Source organism: Neolamprologus multifasciatus, chromosome 19 (genome assembly GCF_963576455.1).
Source record: "Neolamprologus multifasciatus chromosome 19, fNeoMul1.2, whole genome shotgun sequence".
In the NCBI taxonomy this organism is placed as follows: Eukaryota; Metazoa; Chordata; class Actinopteri; order Cichliformes; family Cichlidae; genus Neolamprologus; species Neolamprologus multifasciatus.
The window spans coordinates 17492203-17508072 of NC_140457.1; positions in this window are offsets into that span (position 1 = coordinate 17492203).

The window sequence follows — 15870 nt, forward strand, 5'->3', positions numbered from 1 at the left end:
ATTTATGAGTCGTCACTAAGATATTATGATAATGCAGTTTAAACATAATCTTGCTTGAGTTGTGGATTACTTAGTGTGTTTGTGGTGTTCCCAATATTTTGCCAACGGGGAAGTTGCAGAGTGCCCTCTGGTGTATTATACTAGAGCTTGACCAATGGTTTCTACAATCATTGCATTTGACCAATACAATGACTGAACAGTAGTAAAGTCTGACCATTGACTACTGAGCAAAGGGGACTGGAATCTAGCCTTCTTCAACATCCTTTTTTTTTTATTTTCTATAGTCTATTTTTAACTTTCTGTAGAGTATCTTTATCTGCTGTTTAAATATGAGACTGGACGGGTTTGGTCCAAGAACACTGACATCACAGATAGGTGATCTGATTGCATCATGGTTTCTAGTTCTTTTTGCATATCCCCTACAATTCTTCTTCATTAACAGCAACAAAGTTGTCACAGTCCCAACTTATATTTTTCATTGTGCTGCATCACTTATGTTTCTTATCCTTGGAAGAACCTATAAAACGTTAATTATTTATTATTTTACCCATCTGTTAAAACACTCTTGTATTGACATCCATGCTTTTGCAGCTGGTAACTGAAATAAGGCAGCACAAAACACCAGCTGTCAAAAAAAGCAGCCACAGCTTTGTGAGCACTGTTGAATGTTAACCGATTGTTAGTCTGCTACCTTAGCATTTGCAAATAAATACAGCTGCTGAGACAAAAGGGATTGAATGACAGGAGAGCCCTGGGGCAAGTGACTTTTTATGGATGACCACTAATGGTCACTCACTTGTGAATGTGCTAATGAGGTAAAAGGATTTTCTACAAAACCAAAATAGCAGCCCTCTAGTACAATAGCTGACACCTCTTTTTCCTTTACAAAACACTCCACAGATGGATTAGCACCAGTCTTCCAATAACTGGCGACCAGATAGGGAATGTTTGCTTTGGCCTTCATAACAATGTCTTCTACAGTTGCTGGGTTTCTTTATTGTGGGTTTATTAGAGTTTGGCATCTGCTCCATTTGCATGGGGTTAATCTCAGCTGGTTAAAGAAGAGAACTAAACTCCCCTGTGGCCTGAGAAACAAGGTTTGATATGCAAATGACATTCTCTTAACATTTACAAATTCAACACATTTCTCTTTTTCAAAAGAGGACTTCTTAGTGTTGCTGTGGCATGTAAAAATATATATTTATGTAGAAAAAAAAGAAGAAGATAGTAAATGAGGGTGGGATGAGTCTTGCTTGTGTGGTCATTTTTTTAAAGACTGCATGAGGGGGGAAAAATAGAGATTCCTCAGTTCAGTAGTCTCACTCTTTTTGAACAACAACTGGAGCATTGTGCTTTTTTAATGCTGTCTCAGTGGACTTAATACTTGTTATTTTCTCCCTTTCCTTTCTCTCCCGCTCTCTCCTTCCACCTCATATTCCCAATGCGCTGTCTGTGCTCTTGCATCTGTAATCACAACATTACCTCATTGGGGGCTGCCTTTGCAGCCTGTGTGTGCAGGTGCATGTGTAGGTGCACGTGCGTGGTGGTAGTTGAGTGTGTGTGTGTGTGTGTGTGCATTTTGAGGATCTGCTGGGGGCTGCGAGGGGGCTTAGAAGCACACTGGGTTTCAATGGGAGCCCACACCACCGCTCTGCCAGTTCTTATCTCCTCCCATGCAGGAGAGCAGTGGCATCAAGCCGGTGGCTTATTAGAGAAGCAGGGAACATATTCCAAATATCCCCCCCCCCCCCCCCACACACACACACACACACACACACACACAGACACACACAAACACGCACGCACAACCCACCAACCCCGAATACCCCTCAGCACAATCACACATTTACAGACACACATAGTGGTGTGTGGACCTATGTTTCTATCTGGGCCAATTTTAGGGCCCGTGAGGAGAAAATATGTCTAAGTCATGCAGCAAGTATTTATCGCTTTTCCTTTTGTACTAATGACAAAAAAATAAATTGCAGTTTGGAGAATGTGTTCTGCTTTAGGGTTGTACTTATAATGATCAAAGATAGAGAGGGAGAGTAGTAGCAAGCAAGACACATAAGAAATGCTTTATTTTTATATTGTTTTCTCTGATGGATGGGATGGCTCTAGCTGTGAATTTGCCATTATTGCTGCTCCTGCCGGATGACATTAAGTATTACTTAGGACCTAAATGAGTAAAATCTGGACATTCTGGTTTTTACCCTATTCTGCTGCTGCTAATGCCTTCATTACAAAGCTGTACCTCAGCCATTATCGCTGTGGCAGAAGGAAAGTAATCACAGAATGAAAGGCCAGCAGGTCCTTTCAAAAACACCATCAAAGACCCTGAACACGAGCATCTACCATTTACGTCCAATCAAACACAATCTTTCTGCTTCACCTTTTTCCACTTACCAAGGTAATTTCAGAAGCCTTTTTTATCCTTAACTATACTGTAGCAACAGCAAATGAATTTTCTGTATTTCATCACTCAACAGTAGGGTTGAAGGTACGAGACATGTGCATGTATGAAAAAGCAAAGTGTACATAGATAAATATGGATCTGTGTATTTTAGTCTTTAAGTCTGACTTCCTGTGCAGATGTTGACTTTGGTGTGCGTGTGTGTGTATGTGTTGTGTGCATGCGAAAGCAGGAAGATAATATTATGCATATGCATGCAGAGCTTTAGTGTGGGAGGATGTCATTGATTTATAACCGCGATGAAAGGTCAGTTCACCTTATTAAACAACACATAGGTATACTGCAGCATAATATCGGATAGCCATTAGAAACCAATCTGTCCATTCCCGCTGTGATTGGTGCAGGCATTGTGTTTGAAAGTGGAAAAAAATAAAAACAGTTTTAAAAAAATATGATTGCATTACCCTGCAAATGTGCCAAGCTGTTATAGTTTAGTATACAATTCAGACCATTTTTTATCGCTCAACAGCATCGCTATACTGAGGTTTTAAAAGTGCAGTTGTCTTCAGAGACATTGACACAGAGCCACGTACAAAGTGTTGGCTTATACACAATCATTCACTTTCTATCCACCAGTCCATCTATTTCCCTCTCTCACCATGTCCTACTTAGTTATTTTGTCTGATTAGACATTGTTTAACCTAAAGGCCCTCAGGCTGATTGAACATGCATTCTGGCTTCAAGCAAACACCATCTCCTCATCACTGGCTTTGCTGTCTTAAGGTATTAGTATGTGTGGGGAATGTTGTAGAACCTACTTCCCATTGAATAAATGGAGATAGATGCCAAACAGATCTGACATTTGTGATAAAGATACCATCCATGTGTGGGTGGTACTATGTTAGACATCAGTGTGTGTCCACAGAATGTGTGTGGGAGTGTTTTGTCATATATGTTAGCATTTTCATACATACGTGTTACAATAATGCTGTTGTATCTTAATATAATTGTTAGTGGCATGCATGCTAGTCTTCTTTCTCTTTTTGCTGTATGTAAAATCTGGTTCTACTCCCACCTGCAATGTCCTGACAGGTGCAAACTACTGTTCAGATGCAGAGAAGCTAGATTTGTCCATTCATGCATAGAAAAACATGGTAATAAAAAACATCTGAGTTGGCATTTTCTCAGTGATAGCCTCAAAACACCACCCATGCCAGTCCTTGCCGGGGTGTGGCCTGGATCAGGAGATGGCATAGAGCGCGCGTTGAAATGGGGGATTCGGGCCTCAGCCTGAAGCTGCTATGTAAGGGAAGAAGAAGAAAAAGAGGAACCAGCAGGCCCTGGAGGTGATCCAGCAGGCACTCTCATCCTCTCAACTGTTGCAAAAGGATTGGTGGCTAGTGGGATAATCCACCAGTGTGGACGCTTCAGATAGCTGCCTCCACATACGAGAAAAGAAGGGAAAAGAATAGTACGCCCGACCAACACAATGATAGTCTTAGGCTGTGATGGTACAGTTACCAAAAGAGAAGCCTGAACTCTGCCAAATTATGGAAACAATTAAATCACAAGGCCTGGTTTGAATATTTTTCATGCGAGAGTGATGTTATTTTTAATTAACTGGTTCATGTGGTGTACCAAGCTGTCAGTTCATATAGATCTCCTCTAGAGTAAAATTTCATTTATTGTTTGTTGAGAACAAAAACCAATGTGTATACATATATATTGTTGGTCATGTGCAAATAGCAATCCTGACTGCTCAGTTCAAAAACATTTTACACTATCATCTAAAATGAAAGATTATAGGTTTCCAGTGTTTCTGCTAGTATGTGGGTAGAGATTTTTTTTAATTAGCCACAATGCTGTTTAAATCAGTGCCATTTATTTAGCTTAATCTTTTCACTTGTCATTTAACATTTAAATATTTTAAAATGCAGTTTTTAATGCAGAGTTAAGTAATATTTCTGGGGGGTTTATTATTAATAAATGATGGGTTTCTTTAGTGTGCAGTTCAACAAAAGCTCATTGGTGTTTCAACTATTTTCAAATTGTTGTTGTGTCAGGCTTTTGTAAGCAAAAACTGCAAAAAAGCAGTTTTTGCAGTTTCCTTGGATGGATGGATGGATTGAATAGTTTTAGTGCAAAATACTTTTTACTCTTTCTTACAGTAGCAGTAGTCTGATACTTTAATCGTGCTACTTTTAGTAGCTTATTAATTTAAGCATTTGTGTCTTTTCCCTTGAAAAGCTGATGTGCTCCCAGGTCTGCTGCTAATGCCAACAGCCAATCATCAAAGACTAACAGCTGGAACTACAGTGATCAATTTTGTTTTAGACAAGCTGTCCTATTGTGGCTTCACAGTTTAATATTTTATTATTTTTATTATTCAATCAGTGATACTAAAGGAGGGATTATATACCCCTTATATGTCAAACCAATGATTTATGCCCCTTACATCAACTGCCTGCAAATGCAATGATTTGCAGTAACTTAACTCTTACATTTGATGAAAATGTATGATATGGCACATAACACTCAAACTTGAACTGCTTACCGGATTATAAAAACACTATAATGCATTATGCATAAAGTATTATAATGTAATTAGTTTTTGTTGGGTTTTTTGTTTTGTTAATTTCTGTTATTTGTATGTGTTTTTTGTAGCATTCAAAGAAGACTATTCCCCTGGGACGTATACTTTTATTCATTTATCTTTGGTGCTTCAGACATGTCTTAATGCCATTTCCATTCAAGGACATCACTAGATAATGTCCTAGACCCAGTATGGAGCAAATGGGAAAGATCCAGGGTGGCATAGTGCCAATTTCCACAGGGTCATCCCGGATATTAAGCCCACCGACATCAGGTGACTGATGATGGGAAATCTCTACCACATGCTCAAAAATGTGTGAGTCGGTTTTCTGGCACCAGAAAGAAAATTCAGAAATTACCTTAAAAGGTATCAGAGACAAGAAGCCATGTAAAACTGGGAAATAATTAGGTAAAGGGAAAAACACAATATGTACTTGGACTACGACAGTAATGTAAGATGTGCATGCTTTCAGATAATAGTGACTTAGGTAAAACTTTGGAAGTAAAGATGTAGTTCATAAGGGAGACTTAGACTTAGCAAAAACTAGCATGCATAAATTGCATTTAATCATCTTTCATATTATTATACACCAATTTTTAAATAATGGCCCACCCTATGAATATCTCTCACTGTTAAAATTAAGTTTAAAATTAACAGAAGACAGCTGAACATAAGCCAAGGTCCAGATAATTAGTTTAATAGGTTGACCATCACTAGCTAAAATGCATTTGAACTGAAGGTTTAGTAACTATTGACTATGGCACATTGTATTGCTTTCATACATCATTTACGGTTCAGTTGCATAGATGTCAACGAAATATGTATGTCCGAAACAGATATGCCAATTACCCTAATGGAAACCGGGAAGCATGACCACTTCAATTAGCAGACCTGTTCCTGCTTCGTTTTTCCTGCAGCACATCACAGAGTTTGGGGAAGGAGCACAGTGAAGTGTGGGTAGTTACATATATGTTGGCGAGTATGCAGCTGGAAATTGAATATTCCTTCCGACAGTATGATGTAAACAACACGCACACTCTAGGGGCAACAATTTATAACACAGGTTGCTTGTTAATACGTGGTTTATCTATGTATCTTAAACATGTTGGGTGTCATGTAATTGGAATCAGCACTCTATGAATGAAACGCCGTGTCAGTGAAAGTGGTCACACTTTGGTGATCCTTCATACTGTATGATGCATTAGAGTTTTCCGTTATATGTGCTTGGAAGAACACAGCGTGTTCATGTGACCACTCAAATATGTACGCACACACAGAGAATTACAAACACACTAAGCAAGACCTAAACGCATTATTGGTGTCTTCAATTAATTAATCAGCAGTCAAATTTAAAACTATAAGAAAGAATAATGACTGCAGCTTAAAATGTAACCACCACTACTGCAACAGTGGATATGTCTAAATGGAAGTTACAATTAACGATGCATGACCCACCACATACATCACATATTGTATTGCAGACTGAATAGTTGTCTTGGACATTCGGCAGCATTTAGGATGTGTGTGTGTGTGTATGGCCTACTATTATTTTTCCTTCCTCACAATGAGCACCAGTACTTGTCTCTCCCGCTTCTTCTTTCTCCATCTCCTTGTGCCTGAGGCTAATTTATGGGCTTGTTAGTAGGGAGACTCCTGCACTTCAAACTTTTTTTTCACTTAGGTCAACCAAAACATATTTTTTTCTTTTTCTTGATCTCTGAATATGTGGCAATTACATACAGGAAGAGCTCCCGGTCTTCCCATATTATGAGCAATACTAAACTAAAATCAGCTGGTCCAGCTCTCTTCGCTTTATTTAAGAGGCTGTGTTTTCATGAGGAAACCAGATTTGGCTCCTTGCCCATTTCCATTGTCCTGTTTCTGTGAGGCGAGCGGCTATTATGACTGTCAGTCATTTTCCGACATAAAGGGGCTCATTTGAAAAGACTCAATGCGAATCTCATATCTTACAAGAAACACTCTTGATTTATTTTTGCTAAGCTTTTCTTCCTAAGTCGTCAAACAACCTCCCAGCCCATTTCTCACATCCCCTCCTGGCTGGAGTTACATCTTTCAGCATCCAGTCAAAGGAATAGGGAAGTGCTCTGTGGATGGTTGCCACCTTACCACCCCCATACACACATATGTACCCCAGCCCCCAGACTCACCTACCCACTCCCCTGCTTTCCTTTTCCTCCAGTCAATAACAGCGCATCAGGTGTAGAGCCAAGCCCAAAGATAGCAGAAATATTGACAAGGGAAAAAGTATTGGAAACTTCATTTATTCTCTGCTCAGGAAACTGTTTTTTATTTTTATTTTGGGCAAAGCTGGAAGATGCACCTTATTATCAGTAGCTGTTGCATTTTTGTTTGTGGCTGTTTAGGTTTTTTTTCTCTGTGTGAAAGATCTAAAGTTGGCCTATTTGTCCCAGAATCAGGTTTTCTTTAAATATCTCCACTGACTAAACTGACTCAGTGTTTAAAGTTGTCCGTCTGGTTATTGTGTATGATACTGATTCATGCTGTAAGTCCAGTTCTTCACCTTTGCTTGTAATCCTTTACCCCTACTGGCATGGAATAGCCCCCTTAGTGGTATGACCGTGTGCTGGGTTGATGACATGTGCTAACACGCTGTCTGAAACTGCCATCACAAGGAAGTTGGGACGTTTTGCCTCCTGCAGGATGGCAGCGGCAGAGAGACACTGCATCAGTGCCAGACAAGGCAGTAGGAGCCACCAATGAAGCAGCTGTGACCTTGCAAACAGAAGCTCAGAGTCTGAGCCAAAAACTCACCCTCTTTCCCCACGGTGAGGTCCAGTGTGCCAGCAATGCCAGGTGCCCCTCCAGAAGTGTTTGTGGAAGCCAGGATGGAGCTGTAGGCTGCCATCCTGGAGCCGTTTTACATAAGAACGGAGGGCGCAGGAAAGACAACTTTTTGTGTGTGACTCAATATTCAAATATATCACATTCACAGATTTATTTTCTTCTTTAAAAACTTTTTTTTTTATCCACCAAACACCAACTTTTGGAAAGACTTTGGAAAACAAAAACATCAAATTAGGTACTGTGAATTCTTGTGTTACTTATATTGAATTTTTTTTTTCTTTCCATTGCAAGCCACTTGGGCAATGTCTTCAAGCCAGTTCTGCATTGTTCGAGCTTATATCCCACAGCTTCAAGATCTCCATAATCACCAAACCACCCACAGCGAAAAGATTATCAGAGAACGCATGTAACAAGCCATCTCTCACCACACAGCCCTTGAGGCTAAGAGGGAAAACATGCATACATCAAGTAAAACATTGCTTAACATAATTAGCTACCTTATCCCAGTGGTCACTGGAACCTTAAAATCAATAGGAACATTAGTAAAACAGCAGTGAACGCCCCAGCTTCGGTGCTTAATGCATGCTTATGGAAAACGGGGTTTGTAAGAATAGTTCTTTCTCTTTTTTTCCTTTAAGTGTTCAAGAGAAGACAAAAAAATCACTGTTGATCCACAGCTGTTCTATATGAAGAACTTTTCTCCAGACAGAAATCAAACCTGGTCTCAAAGCTGCAGTTGTGGTTTTAGAGGTAGTTCTGCAGACTCCCAACGCAATAAAATTTGTTTTCTGAAATGGCCATAGTGCAGAGTTCACAATTACTCACTGTTTACCTCGTGATTTATGTAGCTTGGTGGACTTTGCTGTTCTTAACTTTTCTAGCTTGTCAGCATTGCACCTTTTGCATAATGTTACAATTAGTTTTGGTTAAATGCTATGTGCGGGAATGTGAAAGAGTAACCAAGGACACATGTAAAGGTTGATGAATACACTTTAGGTCTTTTGCCCTGTTTTCAATTTCCTTTTCCACATTCTCCCACATGAAACGGAATAACCTTCACTGCTTATATAACCTTCTGCATTTGATTACCATATTAACGTCCTTAACAGCATGAAGCTAATTTGTGAGCTATGGATGTCTTTGGAGAAGGTCACAGTAATGAAGTGTACACCAAGAACATGATTTCAGCTTCACTTATTAAACATTTGCTAATTGTTTATATTTGCGTGATTAGAAATTTTAATAAGAGAAGAATGCCCTGGATGTAATGTGCCATACTTGTGGCTGTTGTTGCTTTTTTTTTTTTTTTTTCCGTGGATCATCCCACTCTTTTTTCCAACACTGGTGCTTTTAATTATCTCCTCTGACACAAGATACGATGGCAATTTCACCTTGTTATATTTAATAGATAGTTCAGTGGTAGAACCGTGTTTTCTCAGGTGGTTCTCTGCTAATCGTCTGGCTAACAGCCCACACAGGAAAAAGCTATCTAGGAAACCCAGTACAACTGTTAATGCAGAATTTGTTGTTTTTGTATTAGGTTCATAGACTTACTTGGTATATCCATGAAATTAGTTAAGTAGGAATAATTAGATCATTAGATCTAATCTAATTAGATCATCCAAGTATTGTCTAACAAGACAAGAAAACTATATGCATGCTAGTGGCTTTGCTTGTGTCCTCAAGTATAAATGTTGACATTAGCGCGCTAAGAAGTTCATGATGACCATGAGAAATAAATATAACATTTTAGGCATGTTAAAAACAATTGCAATAGAAAAAGCGGGAGTACTAAAATAAACCAATCGTTTTTAATTTTAACTATAGAGGAGAAGCAATCACTCAAACCGTTAATCTTGGTGTTATGTATTTCTGTGCACATTATATGTAGGTGTTAGTGTAAATTCATGGACAGCCTGCCTGATCAGCTGGGGAGCTTTAGGTCCATATAACATATCACAAACCTGAGTTTGAAAGCCATTTATGTTGTTAGCCTTAATTTTTTTGGTTTTAAACCATGCCATATCTCCTCTTTACAGCTTCAGTGGTAACATATCCTAATCATCACTAGATTTATTATCAGCCAAGTTATTTTATTAATCTTTAAAATATCAGGCTGTGCAGAGAGATGATGACATCAGTGATTTTAACATAAGGTAGGGAATGCAGATTAAGTACTAATGAGGAAAATGACAGAGTAGAAATTATATCACATGACCTTAAATGCACTTTATTTCAAACCATACATAACGGGGAGACAGACCTTTTCACAAATTGAGACAAGAGCTGTGCGCGCGCTAAGGAGTCAAACGGTACGGCGATGACGTTGTCTTTAAAAAGATAATTCTCTTTTTAAACTAAATACATCTTCAAAAGGAAAAAGCCCACAATGTCTTGCTGACACCACCTGCACACAGAGGGCAGGCTGCCACTGTTTCAATGGGCGCTGCGTGCACACCCCAGCGGGCTTCCAGATAGCGGCTAAAGAGCTTATTTCCCAAATCTCTTTATCCTTTCTAGAACTGTGAGACGTTGACAGAAAGTCAGTTAACTCTAGCCAGTGGCAGCTGCATGGGTTTTGCATAATTAATTATTTATATGGAGCCAGACATAGTAATTACCATCCAGATGAATATGATATTCTAATCAGGCAGGCTTTAATTTTAATTGCCCTCCAGCATCTAACTGTCAGTGCTGGCCTGGCTTGATAAAGTGGAGAGTCTCTAAACACCATTAGACATCTGCTCTGAGAGCATTGCCCCCACTACCCACCAGCCGCACCACCACCACCATAAAAAATCAATACAGGACGAGGATATGTGTGTGTGATCTTGCTCATTTTTCAATTGAAAGCCATTTTTCGTCAATGGCAAAACCAAAGTAGGGCTTCAAGCTATTGAGGCAACCTCTCCCCCTCCCCCAGTGATTGATGAGACCTCTAGGATTCTTTTTTTTTTTGTTTCCTTTTTTACTAACAACTTGGTGTCTCGTTTCAATATATTGCTTGGGAGTGCTTATCATGCTTCTTCTTTTCTTCTCTAAATTGTCTGTTTTCTGGCAGGTGCACTGGAACAATGAAAGGGGCGATTTACAAAATTTGTTTCCATGTGCATCACCTCTACTATACATCAGCTGTGTAAACATTAGCATTCTAACAAAAGGTGGTGTGCAATGATGATTGAAACTAATGTTTCGTTTTCAAATGAATTAACAAAATCTCCTTTTTTTTAATGGTGTCCTCGTGATTTAAGACTTCCTGAATGCGCGACACTTACTGCATGTCATTTACATTTGTGGCTCACCAGTTTGTTAGGTTGGAGAATTTCACATTTACTGATGCCCAGTTCTCAAAGACCCTCAGTGCAGCAGGGGCCATAATCCCAGCAGCTGTTACCATGGCGAGGATTTTTCTTACAGTTTCCAACCACAATTCCAGCAGAAAAAATATTATCACATATTTTATGTTCTTAGTTATTTGCCTGGGCCCACTGCACTACGCTCAAATTGTTGAAGCGTTAACAATTAAATGAAGTTTTTATTTCAAAGTTAAGTATATTAGTGACTAACAGAATATACCTCACTCAGTAATGTGATGTAAATATATTTAGCATCTTTCAAAAAGACTGTTTTGAGTTATTAACTTGTTTGCTTTGTTTTGCTTGGTAGCTTTTTAGATGTTTGCATTACAGAAGGTGCTGTAATAAAGTGACATAGTGTATGTGAAAGAGTGATTGGGGAAATTGCACTCGTCTGAAGTATGATTTTAATATAAAGTTATATAAAGAGGTGAACTGGGTGGAAATGAAAACTTTGGCACATTCTCGAAAGGCAAGGAAACCACAGTCATTATGGTTGTGCACTTTAAGAGAGATGACGGATGGTTTCACATTTGTGCCCGATAGACTCGTAAAATGTATGGCTTCCGCCAGTTTGGGACATATTTAAGTACATAAGTAATGACATAAAAATTAGGAATGGCAATTTATATCATATACCGTGGTTTTTTTGTTTTGGTTTTTTTTTTTGTTTTTTTCTTTCTTTCGGTTCTTTTCTCGTTATATTTTTTTCTAATGACTTTATGGTTTTCAGCTCACTGGTTGCCAAAAGCAAGTAAAAGTGAAATAATAATTGACAGCACTTGCCAGAATATTTGAGTCCTTCAAAAACCCTTGGTTTTCACCTATCCCTCCCACTGTTTCTCATCATCATTGTGCATTCACAGAACGGAGAAACATTCCTCTACGCAGCTCGGCTCAAGGTTTTTTGATCTCCACACACTGCAACTGAGGTGAAGGGAAGTAAGGTCCTCAGATGTCTATGGTTCCTCATGCCCAAAGTTTGAATTTTATTAAAGACCCTCTTGGCTTCCTCGGCTACCAGGAACAAAGCATGAGCTGGACTCAATGGTAATCCTGCCTGCGAGGCGAAGGTGTCAAAGGTCACTCGTCGCCAGCAGATGAATCCTGTGGTCGGGGTGGCAGAGGCTATGATGGAAAGGAGAAGAACACAGAGGAGCTCTTTTTCTCAGGTTATCCAGGCAGAATCTAATGAGGAGGATTGGAGGAGAGAGAAGCATGCTGGTGCTTGGGTGGAGGCATGAGGAGGGCTGTGGGGGGAAAACTTCACTATAGAAAGCAACAGAGATGAGGATAAGGTAGAGAGGGAGAAAACTGGAATGTGTAACATGAAAAGGATGGTGGAGTGAGACACAAGGCACAATCAGAGGTTGCATTCTATGGTCTTGCGTGAGAGCCACTTAGTGCCTCAGGACAAGCCCAAGGCTAATAAAGCTGAAAGTTGGTAGACACTCTGACCTTGCTTTGGAAAGCAAAGCCCTAATAAGGACACAGTCTAAAGAGAGAAGAAAAAAACTATTTCTCTGCAGAGCAAACACTCTCTCCATCCCTATTTCATACCCTCTCCTTTCATTAGGCTATGGTACAGAGTGGAAGAGGAACCTATAGGCACCCTAATGAAGGAACTGGTGGATTGGATATATTAAAAAGGAGGGATTAAACAGTATCTGACATGGAAACTGACTTTGAGCGTATTCACAGTGCATGATTAGTAATAGACTTTGAAATTCCAAACTCAATTATAAGAGGTAGGTTCATAGTAATAGGATTTTAGAATGTGAGACAACAGTAATTTTAGTTTCACGTGTCAAACGCTACTTTGGAGCATGTTACAGCTACGTGGCTAAAGAAAGTCTGAAACATGTACTTTGGAAGTAGTTTCATGACTTATATTAACCCGTTTAAATAGAGAAAGCACTAAAAAAGTTTTTTTTTTCAATTCATAAAGGCTCCTTTTCACTTTAGGTTTGCACTGGTTTAAAAGGTAGATCGGATGTATCTTTATAGCATTTGGATTAAAAAGTATTGCTCACCCTTTCTTTTTAATTTTATGTGACGTATGTAATGACTGATTCAGGCACTAAAAAGAGGACAAAATGCACATGTAAGAAATTATCAGCAGTCCATAAATTCAGGCAATAGGTTTTCAATCCTTAATAACTGTCTCAGTAGAGAACTGAGACTTTTTGATTTCATGTTTGTGGTGCAATTTCTTCCATTTTTGCCTGATCCTTTTCAGCCATCCGTTGAAGGAAAGGGTCTTCCACATGCTGCACTGGGTCTTCACAGCATAAGCTGGATGATAAGGTAGAGGTGCTTGCATTACAGAAGCTAGCTTAGAGCTGGCTGCACTAAGAAACTTTGACAAGTAGTCAATGTGAGTCCTCCCAGGGTGTGTATTTTTCTACTCAGACTCAGTCAGTCAGAGCACTCTTTGGACCCCTGGAGATAAAAAGAACTTTCACCATGCCCTAATACTGTAGATAATTTGTGCCATGATGTTTTTATAACGAGGCCAGGGATTAGGGTTTCATTCAGGCTTTCTTTCATGAATTCAAGATTAACAACAGGCTCTGTCTGCAAAACCAATTGGAAGAAGGGGAGATTTTAAACCTGCCAGAAACAGCTGAGCATATGTGAGAGTCCAGCACTGAAGTGTTATCGGAAGGACAGAGATGGCAGGGGAGCTAAAAAATATCAGTCAAAACAAGTGGCTGTTCATGGAAGTGAACCCAGTTGAATAACCATTACATGCGTCTCAGAGTTTGTTTCTCCAAGACCTTTAACACAGTCTACTGAACATACCAGAGCAAATCCCTGTAAATTGCCCCAGTGTGCCAACATTAATCTGAGGCAGGGGTGACCATCCACAGTCTAAATTGAGCCCTCAGAGACCATTCACCCAGAGAGAAAGCGTTGTTAGAGAGCTGGAGGGACACTGACAGTACAGTGTACCCCCCAGCCCAACAGCTTTTGCTGCTGGAGATGAGATAAGGGCTATCAGCTGCCTGACTCCACTGAGAGGAAGTGCTGCATTTTGATGCAAAGAGTAGCAGCAGCCGCTGACGAGCAAAGAGACCTAAATATGAGCTCAGCCATGCCATTGTAGAGCCAACAGAAGTGTATGCCAACAGAAAATGGTCTGAAGCTGAATGGCACTGTTAGAGGGCTGTAGATGTGGTGAAGGAAGCAAACTAAGAGGCACCTGATGTGTAATTTATTTACAGCACCCACAGATGACAAGGCAAATCAGGATGATGTTGTATGGGAAACAGAAAAAATAGCAGGGCAGACCAATCCAAGTATGGATAGTATTGACAGCAATGCTGGTATTAGTATCAGGTCAATACTAGTGTGATGGGATTAAAGCTTTAGTATGTTTGTCTCCTGTAAGTTTCTGACATTGCTCACGTTAATCAGAAACAAGGCAAACACCGATCCTCTCATGCAGGAAAGCTTTGCTCTGCCCCCTCCTCAAACTGCCAGTTCTATTAGAAAGGTGCCAGAATATACAGTGTATCCCAGTTTTTTTTATGTATGGGCTAGGTAGACATAAACTAGTCAGGATGTCCATGTTGACCCCTGTCCACTGCAGAAACAGCCAACAAAGGGAGCATCAGAAGTGGTCAGAAGAACAATAGAAGTTGTCCTGGTCTGATGAATCACATTTATTTTTACATCATGTGGATAGCCCAGTGTGTGTGCTTAGCTTCCTTGAAAAATAAACAGGCACGGTGATAAACAATGGGAAGAAGGCAAGCCAGTGGAGGTGTGATGTTTTGGGTAATGTTCTGCTGGGACACAAAAGTTTCTCAGGAGAACATTTCTGTGAGAAGTAAAATATGAGAAGCACTAACAAATGGCTTTCATACTTTTAAAGTATGAAAATAATGGCAGTGTGCAAAGTTAGTTGTCTACAGGGGTACAGGTTACTCTCGTGACAGGCACTGATGCAGTCATCTGTGCCAAAAATGCACTGACTAGGTCTCTGTTGTGATGATAGTTTATCACTGTTATGTCTGTTCAAAGTAAGCAGTTTTTTTCAGATGTTTTCTGAAGTTAATTTTGTTTTTCTCCAGTTCATCCAACAAGTTAAACAGTTATTTAACTGTATGTCCACAGTTAAAAAGATAACTAATTTCTCTGTGGTAGTTAAAATTATTGTTTCGACCTCAGTAACCTTTTTTATTTGCCGCTGTTGCTTTCAGGGGAACCAGTGATTGCTAGTCGTGTTCATTTGCATACAAAGATAAGTCTAATGTGGTTGCTCGCTAATCCCTTCCCCTTAAGTGCTGGATAACAGACCATTTTTAGCTTTTAATCCATTAATGAAATTTGTTTGCTCACTGACTTGAATCATCACCATAATTATAGGGAAAAAATTTATCAATTCAAGCTATTTGAAATGATGTGTATTTTATGTGGCATTTGCATATTTGAATTAGTGACAGTGATGTGTCATTAATTGATACGATTATTTTTAGTCGTTGTGGTGCAAACCGCATTTTCATTGTTGCCTTAATGAGATCTAAAGAGTTAAGTTGATAATTACAAGAATAGAAAAGCTAACTGCTAAATGCACGCACGTTTGAGTAATTCTTTACAATCAGTGTGTATAGAATAGTTACAGCTGTGAACACTTTAAAACATGTGTTCTGTAGCTCCAGCAATGTAATGTAATG